A 24249-nucleotide genomic window follows, 5' to 3' on the forward strand; every position below is an offset into this window, starting at 1 on the left:
GGCAGAGTTTACAGCAAGTGGAGATGTAGCCACTGCACTCCAGCCTGGGCAACAGAGCGAGACTCCATCTCAAAACAAAAACAAAAACAAAAAATAAATCAAATAAAAAGTAAAAACAAACAAAAACAAAATATTGTCTAAGATTTAGGAGAACTAAAAGAACTGTTTGTTCTTTTACCCATAATAATTATGTTCTAATGTATTATACAACAATACAAGTTTGTTTTCACCATATTTTTTCTCCAATGCTTTTGTTCTGATGTTTTCATATTATGTACAATATTTTTAATTGCACTAAGTTTCAGATTTGGGAAACTTGCCTAGGTGCTTTTATGAAAATCAACATAGAAACTACTGCAATCGTTTATCAATGAAGGGACCACCATGGTTCAGAGATGCTAGACTTCCAACTGGCTCATGTTCTAATGGACCTTTGTGTTGTCTCCCATAAGGAAAAGCTAAGTGTATTTGGCTTTTAGGAAGGAGAGCAGCCAGAATAATTGGTGGCCCTATGGTGCACTATGATGGTCATATGGTCATTCTGATCCACAGTCTTCTAGTAATGTAGAATGTGTAGATTGTAGTTCTTACTTCCTTAGAAATAGATGCGGACATATGACACATTTGTTTTGGAAGATGAGGTGTCCCTTCCAGATGTTTGAGAGTCAGTGAGCAATCCATCAGGTCCCTTTTTACCTTACCTTGACAAAATAATTGATTATTTTGATTGTAGAGGATCTACAAATCAGGGTTTTTTAGTGAAATAGAGACCACCAACCAAATCATGATAGGTTTTTATGACACAGAAATAGGAGTTTATGGTTATAAGCCACTACGATTTGGCGTGGGGGAGAGGAATTACTTATTATTGAAGCATAAGCTAACCTATCCAGATGAATACATCCAGGAAATTCAAAAGTATGAATTCATTAAGAAGCCCAGATTCCTTTCTAGGTAAATACCCAACAAAATTGTGTGAACTTGAGCACTAAGAGATATTCTAAAAGTGTTCATAGAAAACACGTTTTTAGATACACATACATATTTTAATATATTAATATCAATATTTCCCAAGAAAAAGCTTAGTGAAGTATTGCCAATGGTCTACATACGGCTTAATGTCACTTTATATTATAATAAGCTTAGGAAAATGTCTAAAGTTTCTTTGGTTCTTTGTGGTAGAACTCTAGAACATTTAAGTGTATTGAGCTAAAAGTAGGAAAAATCTCAAAATTAGAATGAACACAGATCTAAGATTGGGACTTTAAAATACTATGGCAGTTTTTCAAGCCTGGAAAGTTCAGTCATTAGGATTACAGCAAAAATAATTATTAGACACAAGAGGCATTTCACCTACTTTGTCTCTTGCCCCCATATGCAGCCATAGTGACTGTCCTTGTTCTCCTTTTCTCCCTTGCCACAGCACCCGCAATTCAGATTGCTTTCCTTTTTCCCATATAGCTTCTACCAACAATTTGCTTCTTTGGGGACAGATCTTCCCTAAGACAAATAGAAAATTGTAGCATGAATCACCAAATCTTAGCCTCTTAAATCCTTGCTGCTCCTGAAAATTACCATGCAAGATCATTTCTTAATGTTGAGTTTTATGCCTAATTATTATTAGTAAATAGACTGAGCATCATGTTCTATGGAAAGTTACATGACTATCTTATATATGCATGCTGTATCTGGTCTAAATTTTCTATTTTCATGGCTAAAATAGCTACAAGGAACTTGCTCATTGTCTTATCTTCTACTTTTATTCCCAATGGCAGGCAGGGCTTCCTAATACTCCTAACTCTTTCTAATCCAGCAGTAGTTCTTCAACATCAGTGTTCCTTTTGTACAACACTGGTTTCAGTTCTAGGAACATCTCAGGCTCTCTAAGATATCTGAGCCTTTTTTAAACCGTTTATTCTCCCAGGAATGACCTGGAAAATGTATTGACCACTGACCAACTTTTATTATTATTATTATTATTACTATTATTATTATTATTGTGTGTGTGTATGTGAGACGGAGTTTCGCTCTTTTGCCCAGGCTGGAGTGAAGTGGTGCGATCTTGGCTCACTGCAACCGCCGCCTCCTGCGTTCAAGTGATTCTCCTGCCTCAGCCTCCCTAGTAGCTGGGATTACAGGCATGTGCCACCACGCCCGACTAATTTTCGTATTTTTAGTAGAGACGAGGTTTCACCATGTTGGCTAGGCTGGTCTTGAACTCCTGACCTCAAGTGATCCACCCACCTCAGCCTCCTAAACTGCTAAGATTACAGGCACGAGCCACTGCACCTGGCCACTGACCAACTTTGAAGACCAAGGATCAAAGATCAACTCCACATTGAAGATGTTGGAGCCTCACCATATTACCTCTGGTGTCCCACCAAGAAGCCCTACCCATTATCCCCCTGACCTTCACCATGTCAATGTCCACCAGGCTGATTTCTACCAGCCAGTACTTTCATCTCATTGCATGAGAGCTTTCCCCACCTGCTGATCACACTTTGCCCACATTCATGGCAGGCCAGATGTTCCACTGAATTGGGGGTTTAGAACAGCTCCCAGGCAATTTTTGGTAAATGGTGTATGACTATCCCAGCTCCCTTACCCTTGAAGTTTGATCATTTTTAGGCATATTTTCAACATTGTTTCCCAGAGTTCCTCTTCTGAGGATTAAGAGGGGTTAAGAAGGATTAAGCTCGAATAGCCCAGAGTGGTATTCCTTGGTTTCTTTTCTTTTTCACTTTGTTTTTTCCACACCAGTGTTTTCTGGATTAAACCACTTGCCCCTAAATCCTTGAATAAACCACCCCACCCCACCCCAGAAAAAAACAGTAGGTTTTTGAAAGGTCATCCAATATGCTGTGGAAGAATAGGTAAGTAGTCAGGGGCAGAAGCAGGAAGGCAAGATTGATTCAGGTGAAAATTACGATGTCTCCAAAAGGAGTTGTGGCAGTAAGAGTGGTGAGATGCTGTAAGATCATGGATATGCAGTGAAGATAGAAGCAACAGAATCACCCAATAAATTGATGTGGAATGTGACAAAAAGACGACTCAGGATGACTCCCAGGTATCTGACCAGAGAACTTTGAAAGATGGAATGGAGTAAAGGTGACTGTGGGTGGGACAGATTTCGGAGGGAATGAGATAAGGAGTCCAGTTTTGATGATTACTAGCTTCTAAGTGGAGAAGATGAGTAGGTAGGAATACATCAGTCTGCAGTTTGTGGGAGAGTCTGGGCTGGAGATACAATAATATGAGTTATCTGCACAGAAACAGGTTTAAGTTCATGACTCTGGAGGAGACTCTCAAAGAATTGGGTGTAAACAGATAACAGAAGAGGACTAAGAACTAAAGCCTGGGGAGAAAAACAATATTAAGGAGTCAGGGAGAAGAGGAAGAACCAGTAAAGAAGACTAGGAAGAAGCTATCAATGAGGAAGGAGTAACTCAAAGTGTGATGCCCCAGAAGCCAAATGAAGAAAATATACCAAGGAGAATTGAGCATCCCAATCTAATGCTTCTACTGATGAACCATGTAAGAAAAGGCAGAGAATTGATCATTAGATTAGCAACAGTGAGGTCCATGGGAACTTTGAAAAGAGCCATTTATGTTGAGATGAGAGACAAATTGGAGTAGGTTTAACACAGAGGACAGGCTGGATGCAGTGGCTCAAGCCTGTAATCCCAGCACTTTGGGAGGCCAAGTCAGGAGGTTCACTTGAGACCAGGAGTTGGAGACCAGCCTGGGCAATGTGGAGAGAGCCCATCTCTACAAAAATTAGCCACAGGTGTGGTGGCACACACCTGTAGTCCTGGCTACTCAGGAGGCTGAAGTGGGAGAATAGCTTAAGCTGAGGAGGTTGAGGCTGCAGTGAGCCGATATCATGCCACTGCACTGCAGCCTGAGTAACAGAGCCAGAACCTGTCTAAAAAAAAAAAAAAAAAAAAGACTGAGTGCAAAGACAAGAAAGACCAAAGACCATTCTTTCAAGACATGTGAAGCAGTAGCTGCCAGAGGATAAACAGTAAAGAACGGTTTATTTCAAGATCAGGGAGGCTGGGTGTGGTGGTTCACGCCTGTAATCCCAACACTGGAGGCCAAGGCGGGTGGATCATGAGGTCGGGAGATCGAGACCATCCTGATTAACACGGTGAAACTCTGTCTCTACTAAAAATTCAAAAAATTAGCCGGGCGTGGTGGCGGGCGCCTGTAGTCCCAGCTACTCGGGAGGCTGAGGCAGGAGAATGGCGTGAACCCGGGAAACAGAGCTTGCAGTGAGCCGAGATTGCACCACTGCACTCCAGTCTGGGAGACAGAGCGAGACTCCGTCTCAAAAAAAAAAAAAAAAAAAAATCAGGGAGAAGTTTATTTCACTATCAAAGGATAACAAGTCCAGAAAGGTTAATTTCAAGGTCAGTTAATTTCAGCCAGTCGCGGTGTAATTCCAACACTTTGAGACGCTGAGGCAGGCAGATCACCAGAGGTCAGGAGTTCAAGACCAGCCTGTCCAACATGGTGAAACCCAGTGTCTATTAAAAATACAAAAAAAATTTAGCCAGGTGTGGTAGTGGGTGCCTGTAATCCCAGTTCCTCCAGAGGCTGAGGCAGGAGAATCACCTGAACCCAGGAGGCAGAGGTTGCAGTGAGCCGAGATGGCACCACTGCACTTCATCCTGGGCGAGAGAGCGAGACTCTGTCTCAAAAAAAAAAAAAAAAAAAAAAATCCAGAAAATGTCAGACACTGTGGTGTGTGCCTGTAGTCCCAGCTACTTACGAGGCTAAGGCAGGATAGCTGGAGCCCAGGAGTTCAAGTCCAGCCTGGGCAACATAACGAGACCTCCCTGCCCCCATATCCCTCCCTCTCAAAACAAAACAAAATATCAGGAAGAAAGTCCCATTAAATATACTAAAATGAAAACTTTTTCCTTTTTTCCACAGTCTCTCTCTTGATTTATCATGGCGCTTTTATTTGCTATTTAATGTCATTCTAACTAAGTAAAAATTAAACTTTTACATTATTAGTTTTACTGTTAATCTTTGTTGTTCAGTGCCAATTTTAAATGCAAATACAAGGATATTTAATTCCTATTTGGAATCACTGATATTCCACAATTTATATTCAATAGCTCAATACAAGCCTATATATTTAGTTCTTACCCCAACAGTGGAAACACTGCCTAAAACTAACTCATTAATTAATTCACACACATTCTACCGATACTATCTTTGGTTTACTGATAAGGAAAGACTAAAAGGAAAAAGAACTATGGGTTGCCCTATCTTTCTATTTCCTCCTCTGTCAATATTTTCAGTGTAAGTGATTAGTTTATGCAGGGACGTAACTTGGATAAACAAGGATATGATGGGCTTTTTCTTAGACCCTGCCATTGCCTTCTTTCTGCACCCTAAGCAAGTTTTGGTTTGAACATAAACAGTGGCCTCTGGGGGCTGTCAGCACCTCCACTTCTTTTAGTCACAGAGGTAACATGTTTATATGTGCTTTGAGTCTTAGCATCATGGTTCCCCCAAATTTTGTGCTCATGGGGCATTGCCAATGCTGTATGTGAAAAGGGTGGCAAGGAATTGAGGCTGCCACCTGACCTGTCTCCTCTGTTCATGTGAATGCTCCATTGTCCCATTGGACAACACATTCAAAACACAAATTCAACGATTATATTATCATGAATCTCAAGATGGCAACAACAGAGTATTAAACCAAGAGCTGGTCTTTCTGAACACAAAGCCCTGTGCAACTGCACAGGTTGCATATGCATAAAGCCAGCCTTGAATGTAAAATATCAAGAAGTGAGGGAATGGGGGAGATGATGTAGGAATGATAATCAGGACAACAGCTGGAGTGTCATCCTTGAGAATGGGATGGGATCTAGTGCCCAGGAGGACAAATACAATTATGTAAGAGTATCTGTAAAATCAGTACCTCTACTAACTTGTTTAATCAAAGTAAATTGTCCATTAACTTGGCATACAAATAGGGATTCACCATTCACACTTGATCCTGAACCTCTCTTTCTGACAGACCTTTGCTTCCTTGACAGCCTCTATTTGGGAGGCTAGAATAGTCTCTGGACTCAGACTAGCATCTTCCACGATGCAAGAGAGTGGCAACAATCACTTTTTAGAAACCTAGAATGTTTCTAAATGAATGTTTCCATTTCTGCTGCCAGCATAGTACATCAGTATCACCCTTCACTGTCTCTCATGTAACCTTTTAGATAACCTCTCTCCCTTTCCCCCAAACTCCTTTTCCATCCCCCTTTCCAACAGTATTCCCCACTCTCATGGTGCTACTAAATGTTTTATAAAAAACAAACCTAAGAGGGTAACTATATTTGATAAACAGCTGTAAAGCCTATCTATTGCCCTCAGAATAAAGAAAAAAGTCCTGGAAGTCCTAGCCAGAGCAATCAGGCAAGAGAAAGAAATAAAAAGCATCCAAGCTGGGTGTGGTGGCTCACGCCTGTAATCCCAGCACTTTGGGAGGCCGAAGTGGGCAGATCACCGGAAGTCAGGAGTTGGAGACCAGCCTGACCCCATGTAGAGACCCTGTCTCTACTAAAAATACAAAATTAGGTGGGCATGGTGGCACATGCCTGTAATCCCAGCTACTCCGGAGGCTGAGGCGGGAGAATCACTTGAACCCGGAGGTGGAGGTTGCAGTGAGCTGAGATCTCACCATTGCACTCCAGCCTGGGCAATAAGAGTGAAACTCTGTCTCAGGAAAAAAAAAAAAAAAGCATCCAAATAGGAAAAGAATAAGCCAAATTTTCTCTCTTTGCAAATGACATAATGCGATACTCAGAAAACCTTAAAGGTGTCTAGACCTGATGAACTACCTTGATAAAGTTTCAGGAAACAAAATCAATGTACAAAAATCAATAGCATTTCTATACACCAATAAGGTCAAGCTGAGAGCCAAATCAAGAATGCAATCCCATTTACAATAGCCACAAAAAGAATAAAATACCTAGGAATACAGCTAACTAAGGAGGTGAAAGATCGCTACAAGAAGAATTACAAAACACTGCTGAAAGAAATCAGAGGTGACACAAACAAATGAAAAAACATTCCATGCTCATGGATAGGAAGAATCAATATTGTTAAAATGGCCATACTGCTCAAAGCACTTTACAGGTTCACTGCTATTTCTATCAAATTACCAACATCGTTTTCCCCAATTAGAAATTAGAGAAAACTATTTTAAAATTTATGTGAAATCAAGCTGGGCATGGTGGCTTACGCCTGCAATCCCAGCACTTTGGGAGGCTGAGGTGGGCGGATCACCTAAGGTCAGGAGTTTGAGACCAGCCTGGCCAACATGGTGAAACCCTATCTCTACTAGAAACACAAAAAACAGATGAGTGTGGTGGTTCACGCCTATAATCTCAGCTACTCGGGAGGCTGAGGCAGGAGAATCGCTTGAACCTGGGAGGCAGAGGTTGCAGTGAGCCAAGAGCGTGCCACTGCACTCCAGCCTGGGTGACAGAGCGAGACTCCATCTCTAAATAAATAAATAAAATAAAATCATATGAAATAAAAAAGAGCCCAAATAGCCAAAGCAATACTAAGCAAAAAGAACAAAGCCAGAGGCATCACACTACTCACCTTCAAACTATACTGCAAAGCTACAAGTAACCAAAACAGCATGGTACTGGTACAAAAACAGACACATAAACCTGTGGAACAAGATAGAGAACCCAGAAATAAAGCCGCACAACTATAACCATCCAATCTTTGACAAAGTTGACAAAATAACAAGCAATGGAGAATGGGCTGTGTTCAACAAATGGTGCTGGAATAACTGGCTACCCATGTGCAGAAGATTGAAATTGGACCCATACCCTTCACCATATACAAAAATTAACTCAAGATGGATTCAATATTTAAATGTAAGACCTCCAACTATACAAATCCTAAAAGAAAACCTACGAAATACCATTCTGGACATCAACCTTGGCAAGTAATTTATGACTAAGTCTCCAAAACCATTTGCAACAAAAACCAAAATTGTTAAGGGGAATGTAATTAAACTAAGGAGCTTCTGCCCAACAAAAGAAACTATCAAGGGGCCCGGTTCACTGGCTCACACTTGTAATCCCAACACTTTGGGAGGTGGAAGTGTGTGGATTACTTGAGGTTAGGAGTTCAAAACCAGCCTGGCCAGTATGGCGAAATCCCATCTCTACTAAAAATACAAAAATCAGCCAGGCATGTGGCACACTCCTGTAGTCCCAGCTACTCAGGAGGCTGAGGCATGAGAATCACTTGAACCTGGAAGGCCAAAATTGCAGTGTGCCGAGGTCACACCACTGCACTCCAGCCAGGGCAACAGAGTGAGACTCTGTCTCAAAACAAACAAAACAAAACAAAACAAACAAACAAAAAACCATCAACAGAGTAAATAGGCAGTCTACAGAATGGAGAAAATATTCACAAATTATGCATCCAACATAGCTCTAATGCCAAGGATTCATAAGGAACTTAAATAATTCCATGAGCAAAAAACAAATAACTCCAATTAAAAAATGGGCAAGAGACATGAACAGACACTTTTCAAAAGAAGACATACATGCAGCCAACAAATATATGAAAAATGTTCAACATCACTAGAGAAACACAAATCAAACCTCAATGAGATACCATTTCACATCAGTCAGAATGGCTGTTATTAAAACATCAAAAATAATGGATATATGGCAAGGTTGCAGAGAAAAGGGAATGCTTACATTCCCACTGTCAGTGGGAATGTAAATTAATTCAGCTACTGTGCAAAGCAGTTTGGAAATTTCCCAGATAACTTGGAACTACCATTTGACTCATCAATCCCACTGCTGAGGATATACCCAAAGGAAAATAAATCATTCTTCCAAAAAGACACGTGCATCAGCATGTTCGTTGCAGCACTATTCACAATAGCAAAGACATGGAATCAACCTACATACCACTAAGGGTGGAATAAAGAAAATGTGGTACATATACATCATGGAATACAACACAGCCATGAAAAAGTACAAAGTCCCGTCCTTTGCAGCAACATGGGTGCAGCTGCAGGCCACTACTGTAAGTGGATTAACTCAGGAACAGAAAACCAAATACCTCATGTTCTCTCACTTGTATGTAGGGAGCTAAACATCAAGTACACACAGACACAAAGGTGAGAACAATAGACTCTGGGAACTACTAGAGGCAGGAGGATGGGAGTAGGATGAGGGTTGAAAAACTATCGGGTACTATGATTACTACCTTGGTGATGGGAACATTCATACACCAAAACCCAGCTACACGCAATTTAGTCACGTAACAAATCTGCCTATGTAGCCCCTGAACCGAAAATTTAAAAATAAAAAAGTTCTCAATTTTTATTCTTCATTTCCCGTGCCTAAAGAATAAAAAAGTATTGGCCAGGCGCGGTGGTTCACTCCTGTAATCCCAGCACTGTGGGAGGCCGAGGCGGACGAATACTTGAATCCAGGAGTTCGAGACTAGTTTGGCCGACATAGCGGGACCCTCCCACCACACCCCTCGTCTCTCCAAAAATAGCTAGGGGTGGTGACTCGCGCTTGTAGTCCCAGCTACTCGGGAGTCTGAGGTGGGAGGATCGCTTGAGCCCAGGAAATCCAGTGAGCCGAGATTGCGCCGCTGCACTCCAGCCTGCGCGACAGAGCGAGATTGTCTAAAACAACAACAACAACAACAACAACAAAACCACACAGAGAAACAGAGAGAGAGACAGAAGAAAAGTAACAAGATAACAGAGGACCCCAAAAGTCATCGTATATCCTAACCTCCAATAAAAACTGAAATGAAAACCTTGGGGCCAGAGTGCTCTTGTCATTCCCCACACCTCCCACGCGCCTTCTTAACTGAACTCCGTTGCGGGCGTTGGCTGTGGTTTGCTGGTCGAACGTCAGCTTGGGTCGGGGATGGAGAGGGGAAGTGGGAATAAAAACTGCATTTAATGATCAGTAGCGGGAAATAAGAACGGCATCGAGAAACCAAGAGCCAGCCAGCAAGAGACTCAGGGAGGGAGTGAAGGTGAAGAGTGTTGCGAGGTACAAATTTCACAAGGAAAAAGTGAAGCCTCAGACTTCCTGGAAACGCTGCTTTTCATCTACGCAGGTGCCCTTCGGTGAAGCTACCACGTTTCTAGTTTATTCCTAAAATTTTTTACGCATGTAACCAAAAATGGTTTACTTGCGCGTGTTTGAGCATAAAGAGCCGTCTGATACATTTTTTTTGTCTAGATCCTTATTTTCATAAAGAACGTATTTTCTGGAATTATGAGCCTGATAGGTCAAAACTGTCGTCCTTCGAGCCGGATTCGAACCAGCGACCTAAGTATACCTTGTATTAATGAACCTACAGTCCTCCGCTCTACCAACTGAGCTATCGAAGGACACACAGTCTTACACTCTCTAGACACGTAGTTCTGCGTCCTCTAGAATCCCTAAAATAATGTGCGTCCTGGAAGTTTCTGGGTTTTCAAGTCTTGTTCCATTTAGGAGATTTGGTTTTAATTAATTATATTAATGTTATTTTTTTAACTACTATCGGCTTTAAAGCAGTATTCTCATACACCGGAAGTATTCTGTGTAATGTTCTAGGTAATTGGCTTCATGGATTTATAAATATGTAAAAGGCATTGGGTTTTATATTGAAAACGTTAGGATATTTATGTATAGCTCAAACCAAAAACTTTACTGGAATCCCCCGTCCTCCTCCCCTAGATATACACAATCTCCCAGATTACGCCCTCTGTCCTGCTGTTTTGTCTGATTAACTCCACCTTTCTGTCTTAAAAGTGTCTGGATTTGCTTGAAAAATGCTATGGCTTTTGTATTTGCTTGATAAAATGTATTTCTTGATAAATACAGACAACTGGGTTGATGAGGATCCCAGGGTTGTGAACAAAGCATTCTGGTATCATTGCAGTTCTCCTTTCTGAAAGTCGAATGATAAATTGTGTGTATTCATAACTGTAGTGATGAAACGTGGAAGTGTCATCTGTGCAAGTATGTGTAAATTGGAGTGTATATTACATAATCATGGTGGAGCAGTTAAAATGAAGCAAAAACTCTTGAAAATTTACGTGGAAATATAAATATTCGTTTTTCAAAGCAAATTGTCCAACATAAACAGAGGTTCTGTGTAAATTGTTGTCTGCTCAGCTTCCTTATACCTAAGGCAGAAATGGGGAATATGTTAAAACTATCTCGCGAGAAAAGGCTTTAAAAGGAAAAATCCCAAATTTTTCTTCAAATGGCAAGTGCCAGTGCCTCTTGTCAGAAATGTTAATAGCATACAGTTGATATTGAACTCTGTAATTAAGTCCCTTGCATGAGTAACTAAGAAAATATTATATGCTAACTTTCAATGTTTCTAACCTAATAGAGAGCTAGCAGCTAGAGAGGAGGGATCCCAGGTTGTGGACAGTCTCTCCTGACACTATTGTGTGTCCTATCTGTGCCTTAGGCACCAGGCGGAAAAGCTACAGAGATGCCAATAAGAAGTGAAATTTCAAGACGGGGCTGCTACAAAATTGTTGTCTCTGTTAGGATTACTGGGGTGACACCTAGAGAAACAGGAAGGCCCCAGAAAGAAAACAAGTTCACTTTCCCACCTCCAGCCTTGGAGTCTCCAACCTCCCTTTTGGCAAGGCTTACCCATAGGGTCAAGTGGTAAAACTGCAATGTGATTAACAGAGTCCTACTTCCTGTATCACAAAGGGGATTAAAGAAGGGATTAAACAGCAGTCTAATACATCTTCCTGTCTAGATCCTTATTTTCGTAAAGTTCGTATTTCTGGAATTGCCCGTAGTTCAAAACTTTCGTCCTTCGAGCCGGATTCGAACCAGCGACCTAAGGATGCCTTAGCTTAATGAACCTACAGTCCTCCGCTCTACCAACTGAGCTATCGAAGGACCCATGATTGCTCACCTTCTAGAATTCCTAAAATAATACGTGTCCTGAAAGTTTCCGGGTTTTCAAGTCTTGTTGCATTAAGGAGACTCAGTTTTAATTATATTGATACTCATTTTTTAAACTACAATCGGCTTTAAAGCAGTTTTTTCAGACACTGGAAGTATTCTGTATAATGAATCCATTTGTGCTGCGTATCAAAATACCTGAGACTGGGTAATTTATAAAGAGTAGAGGCCAGGTGCTGTGGCTCGCACCTGTAATCCTAGCACTTTAGGAGGCCAAGGTGGGTGGATCACTTGAGGTCAGAAGTTCAAAACCAGCCTGGCCAACATGGTGAAAACCTATCTCTACTAAAAATACAAAAATTAGCTGGGCATGGTGGCTCACGCCTATAGTCCCAGCTACTGGGCAGGCTAAGGCAGGAGACACCGGGCGGCAGAGGCTGCAGTGAGCCGAGATTGCACCACTGCACTCCAGCCTGGGTGATAAAGCAAGACTCCATCTCAAAAAAAAAAAAGTAGAAATTTATTGCTCACAGTTCTGGAGGCTGGGAAGTCCAAGATCAAGGTACCAGCAGATTCAGTTTCATAGATTCAGTGTCTGGTGAGACCTGCTTTCTCTTTCCAAGATAGCACCTATATTTGTGCCCTCACATGGCAGAAGAAATGGAGGGCAAAAGGGAGAAACATTGTGTTCTCATATGGCAGAAGAAAGAGAAGCCCCCCCACAAAAAAAGTGGCAGAGCTGTGATGGCCAAATGACTTCCTAAAGTCCCCACCTCTTAATACCATCATACTGGGTCTTAGATTTCAATATAATGAATTTTGGAAGGACACAGACATTCAAGCTATAGCAGGTTGCTATGACAAAAATACCACAGACTGGGTGGCTTAAAACAACAGGAATTTATTTTCTCACGGTTCTGGAGGCTGGGAAGTCCAAGATTAAGTTGCCAACTGATCTGGTTCTTGGTAAGTGCTCACTTCCTGGCTTGCAGATGGACACCTTATTGCTGTGTTTTCACATGGTTTGAGTACTCTGTCTCCTCTTATAAGGAAACTAATCTTAGGGATCAAGGTGCATCCCTATGACCTTATTTAACCTTAACTACTTCCTTACTCCAACTAAGTCACTTTAAGGATTAGGGATTCAACACAGAATTTTAAGGAAACACAATTCAGTCCATAGCAGTGGGTTTGGAGTTGAGAGTCAATAGTTTAACAACTGCTAACAACTGTTAAAACTTCCATGTGAACCTTAAGATTTTTTTTTGAGAAAGGGTCTCCCTCTGTCACTCTGTCACCCAGGCTGGAGTGCAGAGGCATGATCACAGTTCCACAACTTCACCCTCCTGAGGTGATCCTCCCACCTCAGCTTCCCTAGTAGCTGGGAGTACTACAGGCACATGCTACCAAGCCCGGCTAATTTTTGTACTTTTTGTTGAGATGGGGTTTCTTGACCTTAATTTACTTCTGTGGAAGCTAAGAAGTTGTAAAATTTGATACCTAATCCAATGTTGCTAGAAACCAGAACTCCCAATTCAAAAGCCCTAGGCAAACCAATTGCTCCCAGTTTACAGTCATGCCAATACATGGTTCTGAACTATGGGATTGGGCTAATTTTCTTTCACCTCATTTCCACACCTGCACTCCTAATAGAGTCATAGAAAATAAACAGAAAAGAGTGAGGGGAGGCCAAACTGACTGGGTAAATTCTGTCCAGGGTTGAAGAAGGAGAAAGCACCTAGGTGGTGTGAGCCTCAAAGCAAGGCTGACTTTGAGCCAAGTTCCGAGATGAATGGTGAGTTTCTACACATGCTTAGAACATCTCAGTTGGTTTTTTGTTTGTTTATTGAGAGAGTCTCGCTGTGTCGCCCAGGCTGGAGAGCAGTGGTGCAATCTCTGCTCACTGCAACCCCTGCCTCCCAGGTTCAAGCGATTCTCCTGTCTCAGTCTCCCAAGTAGCCGAGATTACAGGCACCCGCCACCGCCCACGGCTGATTTTTGTATTTTTAGTAGAGACAGGGTTTTGCCATGTTGGTCAAGCTGGTCTCGAACTCCTGACCTCTAGTGATCCAGCCGCCTCAGCCTCCCAAAGTGCTGGGATTACAGGAGTGAGCCACTGCTCCTGGCTAATATCTGAGTTTTTAACTCTTGTCTAAAATGGTGGGGGCAGGAAATTGGGAGGTCTTCTTCCAACAGAGTTATCCACTTTTTGTCAGCCCTGATTGCAATGAAAAAGCAAAAGAGAAAAGCAAGTATTAAAGGTTGTCTTCAGGTCTTTAAAAGACCTACTATGCCCTGCACAGCATAGTCACTTTCTTAAATAAGATATTTTGTCTTCTCCACTTTCAATTTTTAGCATCTTGCCCCAATTTCATTGAGACTAGAAAATAAAAAGAGGAAGTTTCTAATGATGGAATTTCTGGAAAAGAAGCAGTTGAAGGTGCAGATGTTGGGTGAAGGCTTTTGTATGGCTTTTCTGAGAGTGATGGGCCTCTAGTAATGCCCAACGGATCCTCCTTTTCCCAACTAGCTTCTGCTGAACAGTACCTAGCACCTGGCACCTGGCACAGTACCTGGTACTCAATAGGCCCAGAAGAAAAAGTGGCAACTAAAGCATTTGTCTTTGTGCAAAGACTCTGCCTCTAAGTCTGCAGCCATAAGTATATTCGCTTCTCTTGCTAATATTTACCTTAGAAAAATAATTTGTACACCCCTTGATAGAAATCAGGACTACAGAAACCAGAATAAAGAAATCAAATGGGATGCACGCCCTCTCGTGGCCACAGGTCCTCCCTCCGGCAGTGACAAAGGCAGACAAAAGCGGATTTTTTTTTTTCTTTTTGAGAGGGAGTCTTACTCTGTCGCCCAGGCTGGAGTGCAGTGGCGCGAACTCAGCTCATTGCCACCTCTGCCTCCTGGGTTCAAGTGATTCTCCTGCTTCAGCCTCCCGAGCAGCTGGGATTACAGGCGTGCGCCACCACGCCCGGCTAATTTTTTGTATTTTTAGTGGAGACGGGGGTTTCACCATATTGGCAGGCTGGTTTCGAACTCCTAATCTCAAGTGATCCACCCGCCTCGGCCTCCCAAAGTGCTGGGATTACAGGCGTGAACCACCGCACCCGACTTTAAGGGATATTCGTAGATCCACAAAGACGCTGGATAATCTGTTTCTGGAACCAGATGAATAGATGGAAATTTTAGGGGTGCGGAGAGTGGTGGAAACTATTGGTTAGGCCAAGGCCGAACGTCATTGCTTGAAAAACTTGATTTTCCCTTCTGGCTGCATCCTCAATTTGCTTCCAGTTCCCGGTTTCCGTAGATGTGATTCCAGTGTTGTTAAACTCTTCCCGGATCCCCAAGACAGCTGTTTCTATGGACTTCGGCTCCCTGGTTCACCTGCACTCGGTGGTCTTCTCCAGACGGGATCCGACATGGTAAAACAGGTTATAGATGGCGCTGAGGGGCGGAAGTCATGCTGAGGCTCTTTAGTCACCATTGTTACACAGTTCTTCATTTTTTTCCTATTGGCTAGTGACGAAAGTCAATTGAAATAGCGAGAGTCCTGAATTACTTCCAGATATCAAAGAGGGTAAAGGATGTAAAACATGCTTTTGCGCGAGGGGAATTAGCTCAAATGGTAGAGCGCTCGCTTAGCATGCGAGAGGTAGCGGGATCGATGCCCGCATTCTCCAGTTTTATGTAGTTTCCTCTCCCACTTTACCCTTTGGCCTTTACTCCTATCTTTCTATGAATATCCTGCTGACAACATAAGCAGCTAACAACACACTCCCGTATCATAATGAGGGTGGTCTTTCCTTCAAGCTCAAGATTCTCTCACCACCCATGAAAACCCATCTACTCGGTGGTTCCCTAGTAGCTGGGTTCTTCGAATTTCTCTCACGATTTTCAGTTCTGAGTGTTGGCCTCTGCCAGGTGCATTGGCAAATCTATTATAGACTTCGATCATTTATGAATTACATTTTTATCAGAGCAGACTGAGGACGTATTACAAATTTTTTTCTTTTCCTTTTTTTTTTTTTTTTTGAGACAGACTTACTCTGTCGCCTAGTCTGGAGTGCAGTGGCACGATCTTGGCTCACTGTAACCTCCGCCTCCCGGGTTCAAGCGATTCTTGTGCCTCAGCCTCTGGAGTAGCTGGGATTACAGCTGTGCGCCACCACATCGGCATATTTTTAGTAGAGACGCGGTTTCACCATGTTGGCCAGGCTGGTCTCGAACTCCTAACCTCTAGTGATCCGCCCGACTCGGCCTCCCAAAGTGCTGGGATTACAGGCGTGAGCCATCGCGCCTGGCCCTGTATTACAAATTTTAAAAGATTTTTAAATTTACATTTTTATTCTTAGAATCCATTTCCTACATGTCCGACCTATTGAGGACCACCTCAAGTTGTTACAACTGTAACAAATGCACTCCCATTATCTCAATAAGATGGTGGATGGGCCAGGCGTGGTGGTTCACTTCTGTAATCCGAGCACTTTGGGAGGCCGAGGCAGGCTGATCACGAGGTCAGGAGTTCAAGACCAGCCTGGCCAACATGGTGAAACCCCGTCTTTACTAAAAATACAAAAATTAGCAGGGCGTGGTTGCCCATGCCTGTAATCCCAGCTACTCGGGAGGTTGAGGCAGGAGAATGGCTTGACACAGGAAGGCGGAGGTTGCAGTGAGCCAAGATCACGCCACTGCACTCCAGCCTGGGCAACAAGAGCGAAACTGTCTCGAAAAAAATAAATAAAATATATAAAAATAAAATGATGGAGAGCCAAAGTGTATGTACGTATGTTTGAGGATTTTTGTTTTGTTTTGTTTTGTTTTGACATTCACTCTTCCTCTTCTGAAGTCATCTTGCTATATCTTGCCGGAGGGTGGGGGTGGGGGGTTTACTGCTGTTACTGGTGCTGGCACATGGGAGGAGAATTGTGACAGAGAATCTATCTGGACTGAAATCTATTGTGCCTTGGCAAGAAGCTTAGTCCAGGACTATTTAACAAATGTTGCATTCAAGCCCCAAACATTACCTTTGAAAACACCTATTTGTTTTGTTTTGTTTTGTTTTGTTTTGTTTTCTGGCTGGGTGCGGTGGCTCGCGCCTGAAATTCCAGCACTTTGGGAGGCCGAGGTTGGTGGATCAACTGAAGTCAGGAGTTCCAGACCAGCCTGGCCAACATGGTGAAACCCCGTTTCTACTAAAAACACAAAAATTAGCCCGGCGTGGTGGCGGACGCCTGTAATCCTAGCTACTCGGGAGACTGAGGCGGGAGAATCTCTTGAATCCGGAAGGCGGAGGTTGCAGTGAGCTGAGATGGAGCCACTGCACTCCAGGCTGGGCGACAGAGCGAGACTCCGTCTCAAAAAACCAACAAACAAAAGGCCATTTTTCTTTTGCCCCCAACCAGCTTTCAAAAAGCAAGTTCGTGGGGAGCTATCAGTTGAGATCCATCTCCAGCCCTTAATAGGAGTGGCTTCCAATGCGTTTTGGGCAGGGCTCTCCAACCACCACCCTAATTCAATAAGCCTGGGCTTCTGTGTTTTTTGTTAGTTTTCCAGGTGGTTCTGATATCCAAGTTTGAGAATTATTTTCATAAAGAATAAAAGTTTGGAAACATGGGAAGGAACATACAAGAAATTACCAGGCACAAAATCCTCAGAAAACGCTTCCTTACTTTGATCTAGACAAAGATATTTGTGATTAAGAACTCTTCCATAGGTATCTGGGATCACATTTTTGAGACACAAAAGGGTAGAATGGGATTAATATATTGTAATTAGATTGACACAGAATTAGCAAATATGTACCATTGTTATGCCAGATCTCTACTTTGTGAGCTAATTCCCTATGTGGGTAGGAAATCCTGTCCATTTTTTCCCTTATGTATTATTTTCTCCTAAAATCATTCTCTTCTACCAGTGTTTTTCAAAACTTGCAGTACATGAAAGTCACCTGGTGAGCTTTTGAAACTACAATACCTGAATCTTACCTCCAAAGAAACCCAAGCATAGATGCGTTGTAAAATCTCCCCAGGTGATTCTAATATAGACCACATATTCTCAGCTAGGGTCGAAAGCCATCACCATGACAATTAAAAGGAGAAGGGGGAATAGACCCCCTGAATTTCATCCCGGCTTCAGATGTGTAGGGCTCAGACGCTAGTGGTTCAGCTTGTAACTGACTCTCAACGATTCAGAACTCTGAACACCAGGGGACGCTCGTGCCCCACCAATTACCAGTTGCTCCGAGTAATTCCCACCAGCCGCCCCTTTCCCCCGGCTGTGGATCCGGGGTTGAGGGGTGGAGACGCCTCTGTGGATCTCTAGCCCAGAGGACCAGTGTCTAATTCACTTCCTCAGTGCCCAGGCTTCTAAGAGGGTTGTATTATATGAATTATAGGGATGAATTCTTGATGGCGCGTGTTAAAAATTGTTACGGAGAATAATAAAGAGATTCACTGAACATCCAGAATAGTTTTAAATAGATTCTAATCGAGGATATATATAAGTGAAATACGCATTTCTGAGAATGAATTTTAAAACTTACGCAAAAATTAAAAAAAAAAACTGTGAACTCCTTCGAGCCGGATTCGAACCAGCGACCTAAGGATATCTAGGGAAACAGCCAACTACAGTCCTCCGCTCTACCAACTGAGCTATCGAAGGATTCACACAACTTCTACTTCCCGCTGGGGATGCCATTTCTGCGCAAGGTTGGGCAATCGTGGATGTTTGCCGTCCTATTTACCTGCGTTGTTGATGTTCTTTTGGCATCCAGTACCCCTTCGGAATTCACTGGTATTCAGAGGCCCTTTTCTCTGAAACAGGGCGAAAACGGGAGCACCACCCTCACTAGCTTACAAAAAGAAACATAAAATGTTAAGGAGGCACAAGGAACTGATAAGAATTTAGCAATGACCATCTTTTGTTGTGATGAATGCATTATATAACCAATTTTAACCTCTACCTAAAAATAGAATTTGAAACACTTTAACACTGCAATTTCAGTGAGATTTTATGTAGATAACTGACAAGAGGAAGAGAAGGAAGAGCAGGCTAAAAATGCAACTTCGAAAGCATAATTTTTTTTTTTTTTTTTGAGACAGTCTCGCTCTGTCGCCCAGGCTGGAGTGCAGTGGCACGATATCGGCTCACTGCAATCTCCACTTCCCAGGTTCAAGCGATTCTCCCGTTCTCCCGCCTCAGCCTCCGAGCAGCTGGGATTACAAACGCAAGCCACCACGCCCGCCTAATTTTTGTATTTTTAGTAGAGATGTGAGTTTGCCATGTTGGCCAGGCTGGTCTCGAACACTTGGCCTCAAGTAATCCTCCCGCTTTGGCCTCCTAAAGCCCTAGGATCATAGGTGTGCGCCCACAGCAGCTGGCCATCACATTCTTAACTCAGCAAAAACCTATCCATGCGGGTGCTAAAATGATACATTTTTAAATGATCAACTTTAACACAAGGTAATATCATTTCAAATATTAGTTTTGCAAAGTGTAAGATTCTTGTCTAACTTTCTATGACTCTGAAGCTCATAATAGCTATTATCCTCCCTTGTTAATGAAGAAATCCACTTGTGGTGGAATCTGATATCCCAAATCTGTTTCATTATGGCCTGGCGCGGTGACTCACCTCTGTAATCCCAGGATTTTAGCAGGCCGAGACGCGGAGATCACTTGAGGTCAGGAGTTCGAGACCAACCTGGCCAAAATGGTGACACCCCTCCTCCCCCCCGCCCACCCGTGTCTGTTAAAACTACAAAAATCAGCCGGGCGTGGTGGTGGGCGCCTGTAACCCCAGCTACTCAGGAGGCTGAGGCAGGAGAATCATTGCAACCCAGCAGGCAGAGGTTGCAGTGAGCAGAGATGTTGCCACCGCACTCCAGACGCCCCACAGAGCAAGACTGTCTCAAAAAAAAAAAAAAAAGAAAAGAAAAGAAAAAGAAAAAAAGAAATCTGTTTCATTCTTCTTCATGTTCCATTAAAGATAATTACCTTGTCATATAATGAAACATGCACAAGGCAAATGATCCTTCTGTGGAAGTAGGCCATTGAGCCCAATGTTCACTCCTTTATGGCATACAGATTTTTTTTTTCTTTTCTGAACAAGAATTGAAAGTACATTTAACTTGGCAATTAATCTCCTCAAGTCCATGAAACATTTATTTGAGTAGGGCGAGTCTGGATGAATTAAATGTAATGTTTTACCTCCTCTCCAACCTCAATTGCCTGAATAAGTTATCCTATTTCGTAGATGTATTTACCATTATACATTTGGTCAAAATACACTTTTCAAATGGTTAAATGTATGATTCGTATACGAATATGAAATAAACACTTGTCAAAGGTTTAATTCACTAATGAGGGAATCATCAAGATGGTAAAACTGGTTCGAAGAATTTATTGATAGTCACTGAAAGAAGCAATGCTGTAAATTAACATTGCTAAGTGAGGTAGAGAACTGGAAACTGCCTTATAGGACAATAAAACTGTTACTGTTTCTACAGGATGGAAAATAACTAAATATCAGACAAAGTTCATTTGCATCACCACGGTTGTCTACAAGTTAACGACGTTCCCTTACAAAGCTGAAAAAATACCCTAATCAGTAAATAGTAAACTAGGCCGGGCTTGCTGGCTCAGGCCTGTAATCTCAGCAGTTTGGGAGCCTGAGGTAGCTAAGCCTTTTGAGACCAGGAGTTCGAGATCAGCCATGGCCAACATGGTGAAACCCTGTTTCTACAAAAAATACAAAAATTATCGGGGCGTAGTGGTCGGGCACCTGTAGTCCCAGCTACTGGGACTGGCTGAGGAGGGAGGATCCTATGAGCCCAGGAGTTTGAGGCCACAGTGAGCTATGATTGTGTCACTGCACTGCAGCCTGAGCGACAGAGCCAGACCCTGTCTCAAAAATAAATAGTAAGCCAAAACAATGGTACATGCTCATGGAGCAGTAATTTCTCTAATGGAGCAATTTTGCCTTCACAAGGGTCATCTGACAATGTAAGAAGACATTTTTAATTGTTGTGACTGAGGAATATAGTAGGTAAATTGTTGTGACTGAGGAATGTAATAGGTAAAGAACAGGAATGCTAGTAAACATCCTGTAATGTATAGAACAGCCCCCACAACAAGGAATTATAATATGTAGTCCAAAATGTCAATAGCGCTCTATTGAAACTCTGCTCTAGAGAATGAAAATAAGATAATCCTGGGCCTGCAGTTTTCTAATTGGCTCCCCTTGTCCAGATTGGTCCCCTTCGTTCTGTTCTCCACACAAAATGCCAGCAAGTTCTCACTGAGAGGTGTCTGAGGTCTACAAGATTGGCACCATTAAAAGAAGTTCCCGCCGGGCGCGGTGGCTCACGCCTGTAATCCCAGCACTTTGGAAGGCGAAGGCGGGCGGATCACGAGGTCAGGAGATCGAGACCATCCTGGCTAACACGGTGAAACCCCGTCTCTACTAAAAATACAGCCGGGCGTGGTGGCGGGAGCCTGTAGACCTAGCCACTAAGGAGGCTGAGACAGGAAAATGGCGTGAACCTGGGAAGCCGGGCTTGCAGTGAACCGAGATCGCGCCGCTGCACTCCAACCTGGGCAACAGCGAGACTCCATCTCAAAAAAAAATAAAATAAAATAAGTAAATAAATAAAAATAAGTAAATAAATAAATAAATAAAATTTAAAAATGCAGCCCGTGTGGCAAACTAACATGCTGTTAATTCGCAGATTTGATTTTCATTCATTCGGTAAAGGTTTACTGCGTACCTGCTGCGGGCTGATGGAAAAGGCCCTGCGAGCGCGTGGTCCCTTGAGTCCCTTGAGGGTGAGGAAATCGGACGACCGACCTCCACGTGTAGGAGAGGACGTGGTGCAGCAGCGCCAGATAACGCCGGAAGAACCCCAAGTGGAGGCTGCTTGGGTCCTTCAGGAGTGAGTGAAGAACCAATTTCTGTGGCATGTGTTTCAACAGTAACCGTACTGTAATACTTCCTAAAGAGAGTAAATATGTATTGAACTAATTGTATACATAGACCCTTTTGAACACAATTTAAAAGTACACATTTTAAAAGTAAATAATGAATTTTGGTAGTAGAAGTTACAGCAACATGACAGGCTATTTACTCGTATGTATGATGTAATGGAAAGAACCCAGAGAAGCATTGGAGCCACTTAGTCCACTTTTGAATCTATGTCTCACTAGTAGTATGACTTCCCTAACTTCCTCATGCCTTATGCAAAATGGAGATGATGATAATGAAGATGATACAGATCCTAAGGGGATAGTTGTGAATATCAAATGAAATAGAATTTGTAACGCACAGTTCTCAGAGTGTGCTGTCCACTGCCTTACTCTCACAGGCTCAAATAGGGGAACCCACAGAGGGTACTTTGAAAGCCTTTTAACTGGGCCTTATCTTTGGTTAAATTAGAGTATAAAAAATTCAAGAATAACACCATCGGAAGCATACGAGTAATAATGTAATCATTAAAACAAGTCCCAAACAGTACCACAAAAAAAGCTAAGTACACAAGAATTTAGACTATGTAAGAGATCAGATTTGGTTGAGATTAATTAAGGAAAGCCTCCTAGATGGAGTTATAGTCCTTAGAGAGGATTTTTTTTTTTTGAGACAGGGTCGCACTCTGTTGTTGATGCTGGGGTGCAGTGGTCCAGGCTGGGGTGCAGCGGTGGGATCATAGCTCACTAAAGTCTTGAACTCCTAGGCTCAAGGGATCCTCTCCCCTCAACCTCCTGAGCAGCTGGGATTAAGGCACATATCATCATGCCCAGCTAATGGGCTGGTTTATTTTGTTTTTGTATTTTTGTAGAGACTCAGTATGTTGAGTCATAGGTCTCACTATGTTGCCCATGCTTAGATAGGAGTTTTGAAGAAGTGATTGATCAGAATTGCTTTTTTTTTTTCCCTGAGATGGAGTCTTGCTCAGTCACCCAGACTGGAGTGGTGCAGTGGCCCGATCTTGGCTCACTGCAACCTCCACCTCCCAGGTTCAAGCGATTCTTCTGCCTCAGCCTCCCTAGTAGCTGGGATTACAAGCGCCCGCCACCGCGCCCAGCTAATTTTTGTATTTTTAGTAGAGACAGGGTTTCACCATGTTAGCCAGGCTGGTCTCAAATTCCTGACCTCGTGATCAACCTGCCTCAGCCTCCCAAAGTGCTGGGATTACAGGCATGATGAGCCACTGTGTCCGGCCAGAATCACTTAAAAAAAAAAAAAAAAAAAAATAGAGATGGAGTCTCACTATGTAGCCCAGGTTGGTCTCGAACTTCTGGGCTCAAGCAATCTTCCCATCTTGACCTCCCAAAGTGCTGGGATTACCAGCGTGAGTCACCACACCCTGCCCAGAATCACTTTTGACAAAAGTTAGTAGTGACATTTTGAATAGATTCCTGACAAAAGTTAAGTAGAGACATTTTGAATCCATCCCAGGATTATGTATATGTGAGCAAGATCTAAAAGTTACTTGATTTTTTTATTTGTGCTTTTTTACTTTGGTCTTGGTAGTCAAACGAGTGAACATTTCAGCTGTTGTAATTTTGAGAATAAAAGTACTAAAAGGAAACAATATGTACACAGCGGTGACCTGTATATTCACAGACATGTATTGATCACTATTCTAGGTCCTATGCTAAGTGCTGGGAACACACAGAAACAAGACAGCCTCTGTCCTCAAAAGCTGTCAAAATTTAAAAGCTCAAAGAATAAGTCATGAGTCAGTTATGGAAATAAAGGCTTTTGGCTTTGCAGGTCTGATTCAGAATGCATGGAATTTAGGTTTGTAGAACCTTTCTGGTTGGTGATTTACACCATACTATAATAAAAGTGTATTTTGCTTATGTAAACATATGTCTTTTGGAAAATGTCCTGGGACTCTCTGAACTCTAGACCCAAGTAATTATGAAAATTAGGAAATATGTGCTGGGACACAGACAGATACTAAAAATGATTACACAAGGCAAAGCTAAATTAATCATACTTGCCAACAAATTCCCTGCTTTAAGATAAATTTCTCCCCGGTATACTATATAGCTTAATTGCAAGTATCTAACATGAAGAATGCCATAAGATGGTTAAAACATGCCTTATACATACCAGCAGACATCAGTATTTCTAGAAGTTTTTCAGAGTAAAATTTTATCATTTTTTTCCCTTGAGTTTTTTTTTTTAATGATTCATAACTTCTCCTTCCACCATGACTTTTGGTTAAAGGTATTTTATGCTAGAAGTGTAAGATTTTCAAAAAGGAAAAACCAAAAGAGCTAGGAAAGTAGG

At 42.4% G+C, this 24249-nt stretch overlaps 4 non-coding genes across 4 annotated transcripts; 1 reads left to right on the forward strand and 3 right to left on the reverse strand.

The window, feature by feature from the left end:
- Positions 1 to 10324: 10324 nt before the first annotated feature.
- On the reverse strand, positions 10325 to 10414 carry TRNAY-GUA (transfer RNA tyrosine (anticodon GUA)). Its single transcript is given in 2 exon segments — positions 10325 to 10360; positions 10378 to 10414. It is a non-coding gene; the product is annotated as a tRNA-Tyr (tRNA).
- Positions 10415 to 11849: 1435 nt separating this feature from the next.
- Positions 11850 to 11939, reverse strand: TRNAY-GUA (transfer RNA tyrosine (anticodon GUA)). Its single transcript is given in 2 exon segments — positions 11850 to 11885; positions 11903 to 11939. It is a non-coding gene; the product is annotated as a tRNA-Tyr (tRNA).
- Positions 11940 to 15564: 3625 nt separating this feature from the next.
- TRNAA-AGC (transfer RNA alanine (anticodon AGC)) lies at positions 15565 to 15637 on the forward strand. Its single transcript has one exon. It is a non-coding gene; the product is annotated as a tRNA-Ala (tRNA).
- Positions 15638 to 18526: 2889 nt separating this feature from the next.
- TRNAY-GUA (transfer RNA tyrosine (anticodon GUA)) lies at positions 18527 to 18617 on the reverse strand. Its single transcript is given in 2 exon segments — positions 18527 to 18562; positions 18581 to 18617. It is a non-coding gene; the product is annotated as a tRNA-Tyr (tRNA).
- Positions 18618 to 24249: the final 5632 nt, after the last annotated feature.

This window comes from Symphalangus syndactylus, chromosome 23 (genome assembly GCF_028878055.3).
Source record: "Symphalangus syndactylus isolate Jambi chromosome 23, NHGRI_mSymSyn1-v2.1_pri, whole genome shotgun sequence".
NCBI classification, from domain to species: Eukaryota; Metazoa; Chordata; class Mammalia; order Primates; family Hylobatidae; genus Symphalangus; species Symphalangus syndactylus.